Source organism: Pelobates fuscus, chromosome 2 (genome assembly GCF_036172605.1).
Source record: "Pelobates fuscus isolate aPelFus1 chromosome 2, aPelFus1.pri, whole genome shotgun sequence".
In the NCBI taxonomy this organism is placed as follows: domain Eukaryota; kingdom Metazoa; phylum Chordata; class Amphibia; order Anura; family Pelobatidae; genus Pelobates; species Pelobates fuscus.
In genome coordinates this window covers 53,025,086-53,034,277 of record NC_086318.1, presented here as the reverse complement: position 1 = coordinate 53,034,277, position 9,192 = coordinate 53,025,086, and positions in this window count along the sequence as shown.

Here is a 9,192-nt window from a genome sequence, read left to right as displayed (position 1 = left end):
GTCCATACTATGGATCTAGCTGTATTGACCAAAAGCAATTCCTTAATAATGACTCTAGCTGCTTGTAAGTAGTGTAACGTAAGCAGTTAGGGATTATACTTGTGCATATTTTATACCCTTTGTTAGGCTTGTTGTAAAGCAGTAGGTTAAGACAATTTAGTTATTTTCCTTCTAGAAACTAACTGAATAAGATGTTTTCTAATAACAACTTAAAGAGACACTATAGTCACCAAAACAACTTTAGCGTAATGAAGCAGTTTTGGTGTATAGATAATGATCCTGCAGTCTCACTGCTCAATTCTCTGCTGCTTAGGTGTTAAATCACTTTGTTTATGCAGCCCTAGTCATGTGACTTACACAGTCTTCCTAAACACTTCCTGTAAAGTAAAATCTAATGTTTACACTTTCTTTATTGCACACTCTGTTTAATTTAGAATTATTTGCCTCCTGCACGATGCAGGAGATAAAAACATCTAAAGTAAGTTAACATCTGATTGAAAACTAAAAGCTGTGGCTAGGGCTGCATAAACAGTAACAAAAGTGACTTAATTCGTAAACGGCAGAGAATTGATCAGTGAGACTGCAGAGGTTAAAATATATATATTAAAACTGCCTAATTAAGCTACAATTGTTTTTGTGACTATAGTGTCCTTTTAATAAACAGACCAAATGTGGAAGGGCCCCATCTAGAGAGTCTGTTTTAATATATGTTTTTTTTTCTGAGCAGATGCTGTAAAACTGACTTCTATAGCTACATTCAGAAACTTGTGAAAGGAATTAACAGTAGTCAAGAATCAGTTGCTTAGGCAGAAGTTCCATTCCCCTCATCTAATGAATAGAACTCCTCTCGTACACTAAACTGTATATATTCAATTATATATTCAATGACATTTTTTAAAAATAAAAATAAAGTCTTCGTCAACTAATTTATGTGAATATATATACAAAGACAATGCCAAACACAAAAGAAAAAATATATACTTTTCAGGGTTTCCTTTTTTAAATGATATTGTGTATCGCAATGTTGATTTACAATATTTGTTACTTTTAATTAGTTTACTATGTTCATTAGTTTAAATTAAAGAACTCTCCAAACACAAATCTTCTAGATGCAAGTTCACCTTTATGTAGATACACCTTTAACCTAAAGATTTTGCTGGAAAAATCTCCAGGAAATATAAAGGTTAAAATACATACTAAAGATCACTATCAATCCCATGCAGTACTATTATCAGGAAATATATTATCTAGAAATGTTGATTGCAATTAATTTTATGAGTTTACCTTTTTATTTAAATTAGTTTGAATTTGCTTCTCTAAACCCAGGAGAAGGGAAAAGGGAATTGCTGAACCTAAAAACAGCAATTGGTTTCAGAACCAAAGATCAACCAATAATCAAAGGGACACTATAGTGGTCTGGGTGCAATGTCCCGGGCTACTTTTTGACAAACTACAATAATTACATTGCAGGGTTACTCCACCTCTATTAGCTGTCTACCAGACAGCCACTAGAGCAGGGATAGGCAACCTTCAGCACTCCAGATGTTGTGGACTACATCCCCCATAATGCTCTTACACCCATAATGCTGGCAAAGCATCATGGGAGGTGTAGTCCAAAATATCTGCAATGCCGAAGGTTGCCTATGCCTGCACTAGAGGAACTTCCAGGTCGTTAGGTGGGGACATGCAGCGTCATGCAGCGTCACCCAAAACCCAATAGGAAAACATTACACAATGCTCTCCAATGGGAAAAGTACTAATGCATACGCATTAGGTCCCCCCCGCAGGCTGACATCAGGGGAGTAGGAGCTGACAAAAGTACAAAAGTACAATTACTGACAAAAGTAATTGGCATTTTAGACTAAAAGATATAGGCTGGAAAAATAGCCAAGTTAAACATTAAAAAAAAAAAAAGTATATTTTGCTTTGATCATTGTAATTCCTCTGCTAATTCTCCACAATAAAAGAATACATATTTAAAAATAATTTTAGTCATGTCTGTAATTCCTGATTGCTTTATATGTTAAATAAAATGTTAATGATAGATACACATCTTCCAACATATACAAGAATGTATAAGTAGATGAGTATAATGGCAAAACTTAACAAAAACTATAATAAAATCCAGGAGAGACATTTCTGTTAAATATGTTAAATACATGTATACATTTTTAGAGAAATTTGCTATAAAGATATGATTCAATACAGTCCAGACGTAGGCAGCCCTTGGCACTCCAAATGTGGACTACATCTACCCTGATGCTTTGCCAGCATTATGACGGTAAGAGCATTATGGGAGCTGTAGTATAAAACATCTGGAGTGCTGAAGCCTGCTTACCCTTGGGAATATACTATATTTATCTAAATCTAAATATACCAGCAAAATTCTGCCATCACATGACTGCATATAGAAAATCAGCTGCTGTATATATTAACAAAGAGGAGCTAGAGCTAGCTAATTGCAAGGATGCAATAGTATACTGAACAATATACAGTGCACATCAAACTAGCATATGTCATTTAATATCAAACTGTAAAGAACTGTAGCACTGTGTTTCTGTGCCTATGTGAAAACATAAAATTTGGATTAATTCTAAACAGGTATAAACATATAGTATCATATCTTTATGGATATAAAAAAAGCAGTGCTAAAATGGTACATACGTATGGATCAGGCTCCTCTTCACTTGATGTAGCTCGTGTTTTAGTAAAAAAAGGCATTGTCACCTCTCACGATTTTCAATTATATGTTTACTTATCCCCTATATTTAACAAATATGTATTTGTGAAGTGTCAAAAATAAAATGAAAGTAACGTAGTTGCAGGGGTCGCAGAGGGGTCACTCCAGAGGGCCGGCCTCACTCCAGAGGGCCGGCCTCACTGCGGACCCCTGAGACCATGGAGCCCGCCGGCCATGTAATCCAACCCCGGCCTGCACTGTACAATTGCTGGGGCCGCACATTCAGGGGCCAATTGGATGGCCCATGCTGTTAGGACCACCCGATGGCAATGAATTTCCAGGGGGCCTGGTCAGAGCTGCAGCACTTTAATAGCGTGATCGGGCCCCCTGTGATGAAGTCAGAGCCTGGGAGGAATTGACTAAACCTCTTTTCATGAAGGTGGTTTGCGTCACAGCCAATGGTGGTGAATCTAGTGTTGCATAATATTTAACTCCTAACTCGTTGAGAATTGAACAGTGAGACTGCATGGGGGGGTGGGGGGGGGGGATAGGCACAAGAAAGAAGGTACAACACATAGTAAGAAAGAGGGATAGAAAGGTATAGGGAGGAGAAACCCGATTCTCAGCACAGTGTATTACCAGGAATCGGAATGCTAATGAAAAGTAACAGGGAGAGGGTAATGTTTATTTTTTTTAAACCTTTGTTAAATAATAAAACCCCTATGCACACACTACACCCCTTGTATATATAGTGCATCCCTATACACATCCACTATATCACATATAGACGCAGTATACCCCTATACACATTATAGCCACTATGCAAACTCATACCCTTATACACACAGTGTACCACTGTACACATACACTACACCCTCTACACATACACTATACACCCTATATACACAGTACACCATGACACACACACTACACTCCTTATAGCCACACATGCACACTGTACCCTCTATACACAAACACTACAGCCACTAGACACATACGCACACACCTATGAACATACACACACAACAGCTCCGATTACAAAAACACAATGCAACCCCTATACACATATTCACAGACTGCAGCCCCCAGATACAAACACACACATTCTGCACACCTCACGCATACCGACACACATACACACTCTACAGCCTCTAGACGCACACAATCTATACAGCCCTTAGACATGCAGACACACTCACACATGCTACACACTGCTAGCTGCATTTACTTGAAAAAGAGGGAGAGTCTGCATCAGATGACATGCTGACACTTTACTTTTCAGAACTGTATAACTGCACCTTAACGTGTAAACACATTATTTTAAAAATGATTGTTTACCACTTTAATTAGTTTGCTGCTGTTTATTTTAATAATTATACTTATATTGCACTTACCTTACTTATAATACCCATGAGTAAAAATTTCATTTTCATCAAGCTTTCTAATTTCTTTGTTTTGGGATTAGTAAACTTGGGAAGTTTTAAGTGGTGGAGGTATTAGATGAGGAGGTGTGGCCGGAGAGGGGTGCTGTGAAGATTTTTCACACAGGGCACCTAGAGGCCTGAGGTCGGCCCTGATCTGATCACAATTATGGATTTGTCTAGCCTAACAGGTCAATGGGTTGTCTAGTGGCATGGCAGACAAATAACGATTGGCTTGGTGCAACTGCTGAGCTAATCCTAAACACAGATCACGCTGACTGTCACTAAGATTCAATGCTGACATCATGCCATTATGTAGTGTAATTAAGGTTTCTAGCAAGTGTTTTCCATTATTTGTACATAAGTCAGTGACTTTGTGCAATTTTCATTTATTTTTACAACAGTGTTTTTGGTTTCTGTAAAATCTTACAACTTCACGGTCGATGCCTGTGGGTAAACTGTATGTCTGTTATAATTATGTACATGAGTATGGAGGTCATAATTATACCAGTAGACATTTTGGAAGATATTTCTTAGATGTCTGGTCACAGCATTTAAGAAAAAAAAAAAAGATATCCTCCGCCTTGCAGACACTAACAATTAGTTATTTACTAAAGTGCCCGAGCTGCTTTCATAGACTCAGCCTGGAACAAGCTATTTGTACAACAATGTGATAGCAATTAGGCGGACGGTTTCTTTACATTTTCTAAGTTTTTCAGGGTGAGTATATGATGGCCCATATTCTAAACCCATTTTTTTTCATTTTTATTTTAAATTAAAAACTTTATTTAAAAGTTGCCAATCAGGAAATGAACACACATATCAAGGGCACAAAGAGGCAGTATTTTAGGAATGTATACAGAAATATACAATAAGATAACAAGTATATATTTATAGAACACATTTAGAAGTATATAAGATATCTGGTTTAACAACAAAACCCCAAATCCTTTCATGCAATTTCAGAATTACACACTGTATATGCACTGCATTAGAGGACCACTATAGTGCCAGGAAAACAAACTTGTTTTCCTGGCACTATAGGGTCTTTGGGTCACCACCACCCTCAGGGTTCCCCTCCCGCTGGACTAAAGAGGGGTTAAACTCTTACCTTTCTCCCTCTTCCGACGTCACCTGCCGAAAGCGCATGCGCGGCAAGAGCCGCGCATTAATTCAATTAGTCCATAGGGAAGCATTTCTCAATGCTTTCCTATGGACGGCAGCGTCTTCTCACTGTGATTTTCACAGTGAGAAGCGCCTCTAGTGGCTGTCAATGAGACAGCCACTAGAGGCTGGATTAACCCTATTGTAAACATGGCAGTTTCTCTGAAACTGCTATGTTAACAGCTGCAGGGTTTACTCTAGATGGACCTGGCACCCAGACCACTTCATTGAGCTGAAGTGGTCTGGGTGCTTATAGTGGTCCTTTAAAAAAACAAAAACAAAAAAAAAACACAAAAAACCTTACCATTTTCCCTAACTGGAATTGCATATTTCTATCAGGCCTCGCGTGAATTATAGCGATACCCATCTCATACTTTATGCTAAACCCATTTTAAAATCACAAGATTTAAATAAAATAAGTGTTAATAGGTCTCACAACCACTAGACTGAGAATTAAGGAAATTGATGAAGGAAAAGCAAATTTAATCCCAAAAGGTTTCAAAATAGAATAAAAGCTTAGAGAAACATTATTTTCCATTTTGGCTTTTTACCTGTAAAATTTGCATTTCCATTGGCAACTCTCTACATGTCTCAGTTAAGCGAATAATCACACTTATATGATTTAAGTGACACAATTTAAATGACATTTGGTGTTGCTGCTTCACTGTATTTATGTGTCATACAATAGGACACATTTACATTAAAAGGTTTATCATTAACTGCTTCTAGAATGCAAATGTATCCATGGACTACAGAATAAATTATTTGTAATAGAACACAGTGGTAACCTTTTCACAGATTCTGGGATCTCAACGTGCTCCTTGAAAACAGCATTTGCAGATGTCTATAGAACACTTTTGAGCTAATCACTTCCTATATATCCATCACTGTTTATCTCACTCATTTCTTTTGTAGTCCCTGCAACAGTTTGGAGATAAAAACCTTGATAAATGAATCACAGGTAATTGAATTCAACCCATGGTGTCAAAATATCAGCCAGGTTTATGTGACAGTAAGAGAATATCTATCACGAAAATGTCAAACTGTGTTCTAGGTTATTTTATGTAAAATGTATTTATCACTGTTTCATCTCTAAATTTCTCAGTCTGCGGGAGAATTTGGAGATAAAATTAGTAATATGTTTGTCACAGGTAACAACAACCAATGTCCCTCCGTGTGTATTAAAGACAAATATAACTCTTAAACAATGTGTGTCACTTTAGATATCAGTGTATCATTTATTTATTTATTTATTTATTTGGTGTACATGATTTTACATTTATAATAATTCAATCCTGTTTTTTTCATGAGGGATAATACATGCTAATAGGCCAGTTGTGTATTATTATTATTATTATTTATAAAGTGGCAACAAATTCTGCAGCGCTGTACAATGGGTGGACTAACAGACACGTATTTGTAACCAGACGAGTTGGACACACACAGGAACAGAGGGATTAAGAGCCCTGCATAATGAGTTTACATGCTAGAGGGGTGGGGTATAGTGACAAAAAAGGTAAGGTTAGGGTAGAAACATAGGTTGATAGGATAGTATTCACTGAGGGCTTAATGTTTTGTTTTGTAAGTGAGTCTACTATAGTCCTTGCACCAAGCCCCCTAAAATATCCACCAATTGCTGATCACTAGCATAGACCATCAAATAGATCTCTCACAATCCAACACTGCAGTGTTTTTAAAATGATGTCACATGATGTCATAACAAATGCAATTGCAATTAGGTATTTACAGAGCAACATCATAGTCATCAGCACTGTACAGTAGATAAACCAAGACAAACAAATAGTTCAGACAAAACATGTTTGAGATAAAGGAACAGTATGTGAAGAAGGCCCTTCCCATATGAGCTTACAATCTAGCCTTGTGATCACAGTATTACAAAGACCCTGCATTTGATCTCAGGCCATGGAACAGCCCCAAATCCCTGAATGAGATATGTGCAGGACATGGATGGCATTGGTGATCTCACAGCACATTTTTCCATGTAGTTATATATGTTACACTACTACAAATCACTTTTGTGTCTTTTACACCCAGACAGTCTGAAGGAAAGACTAAAATGTAGGGAAGTCAGCATTAACCATCAAACTGAAAAATAGAAGAATTGACGAAATACCAAAATAAGAAACATGCAATTTATCTGTTTATATGTATTATTGTCGGTCACTGTTTGTGTGTCAAACTCACTTGATTCACTACTGATAAGATAGTGACAGAAGCCTGTCATGCGCTATATGTTTCAGGGTACAGTTGTGTGTGTATACTGCTAGATAAGGGCCATGTGGGGAGATGGTAAGATTTTTTCTTGGACTGGCATTGTCTTGTGAGGAAGCACTGTTTTTTTTCTGCAGGGATGATTGCTGGTAATTTGGCGTGGTGTTTGTGCTAAATATATTGGCTGAGATGTGCTCTCTAAATGCAGCAGTTGAAAAGAGAAAAGGATCAGAGAATTCAAAGTGGAATAATGCAGACTTCAATAGGACTTAAAGCTGCGCTGTCTGTCCAAAAAAATTTGCAGTTCATAAAGATAGAATCTTAATGAAATACTCATATACTGACTGTGTTGGAATTTCACCAATATTCCAACTGAGTCAAGATATATACTTAGACAATATAGGGACTACTTTGTCTCTGTATATTTCCTATGCCTGACACTTCTAAACACAATGGGCAGAGCTACTGTCTCCACAGCCGTCACCAGTTACAGCTGCATGGAATTGGCTCGTCTCTGTCTATGGAGGACCCATCGATCTCTAGGGAAACTCCATAGACCTCAATGCTGTACTCTTGAGCGAGAGTGCACACGCGCGAGAGTACAGCAATGACGTTGGCTCCTAGAAAGCTGAAGGAAGATGGTGGTGACTGCAAGGGACTGGCTCAGATAAGTAGAACTCACCTTTACCTGCCCCCCCCCCCCGGTCACCAGAGCCCCCCAGCATGGATGTCACCATTGGTGGTCTTTGCGAATTCTGCCGCTTTAATACGTGAGATAACACTCACTATGCTATAGGATCAAAATGTTATTTCATGTATTAAGTCCAATTAAAGTCTGCATTATTCCACCTTGAATCATGGGATCCTTTTCTCATTTTGGGTTGAATATATAGCCCGTGACTGCCTGATTCTTTATTAATGGTGTTTTGATATTCTAATATTTGAGAATCCCTACATTGACGATTTAATAAAATACCCACAAGAGGAGCAAGAAACAGTACGTAAATAAAAAGCTCAGGACTCCCCTCACCTGCTGGGGTACATCAAAACCCGCTGGAAACTGTCACACAAGCAGCAGTGTTAACGGTGGGAATATAGAGAATATAGAAAATAAAAAGGACCTACTCACTGTGATAATAGGACCGGAATATATAAATTAGGTATTAATACAGTGGTTTGCACAGTTTAACATATCACATCCTAAAACAAACCTTCTAGTAAAATGTGGAAGTAACTTCTGCAAAGAGCCACCTAGTGGTATCGTAAGAGATGTACAAGAAATGATTTAATTATTTATATATATCTATATATCTATCTAACGATCTATCTATCTATCTATCTATCTATCTATCTATCTATCTATCTATTCTATCTGTCTGATCTATCTATCTATCTATCTATCTATCTATCTAACTATCTATCTATCTGTCTGTTTGTCAATTGTCTATCTGTCTGTCTGGCAGGACATTGCTGATTTCCCAGGGTGACATTTTCTTGTCATGTAATTTGATCTACACTGCTGCAAGTTCTCAACATTCGAGGCAATGTTACCTGACATTTTGCCATGACAGTTACCCTATCATTATTACCCCCAGCACCTCCTGCAATTATTGCATGCATAATGCTCTCATATTTGCTATTCTCTGCATTAACACCGTAAACACTATATAGGTGAAGTTCTCTTTAAACCAATTA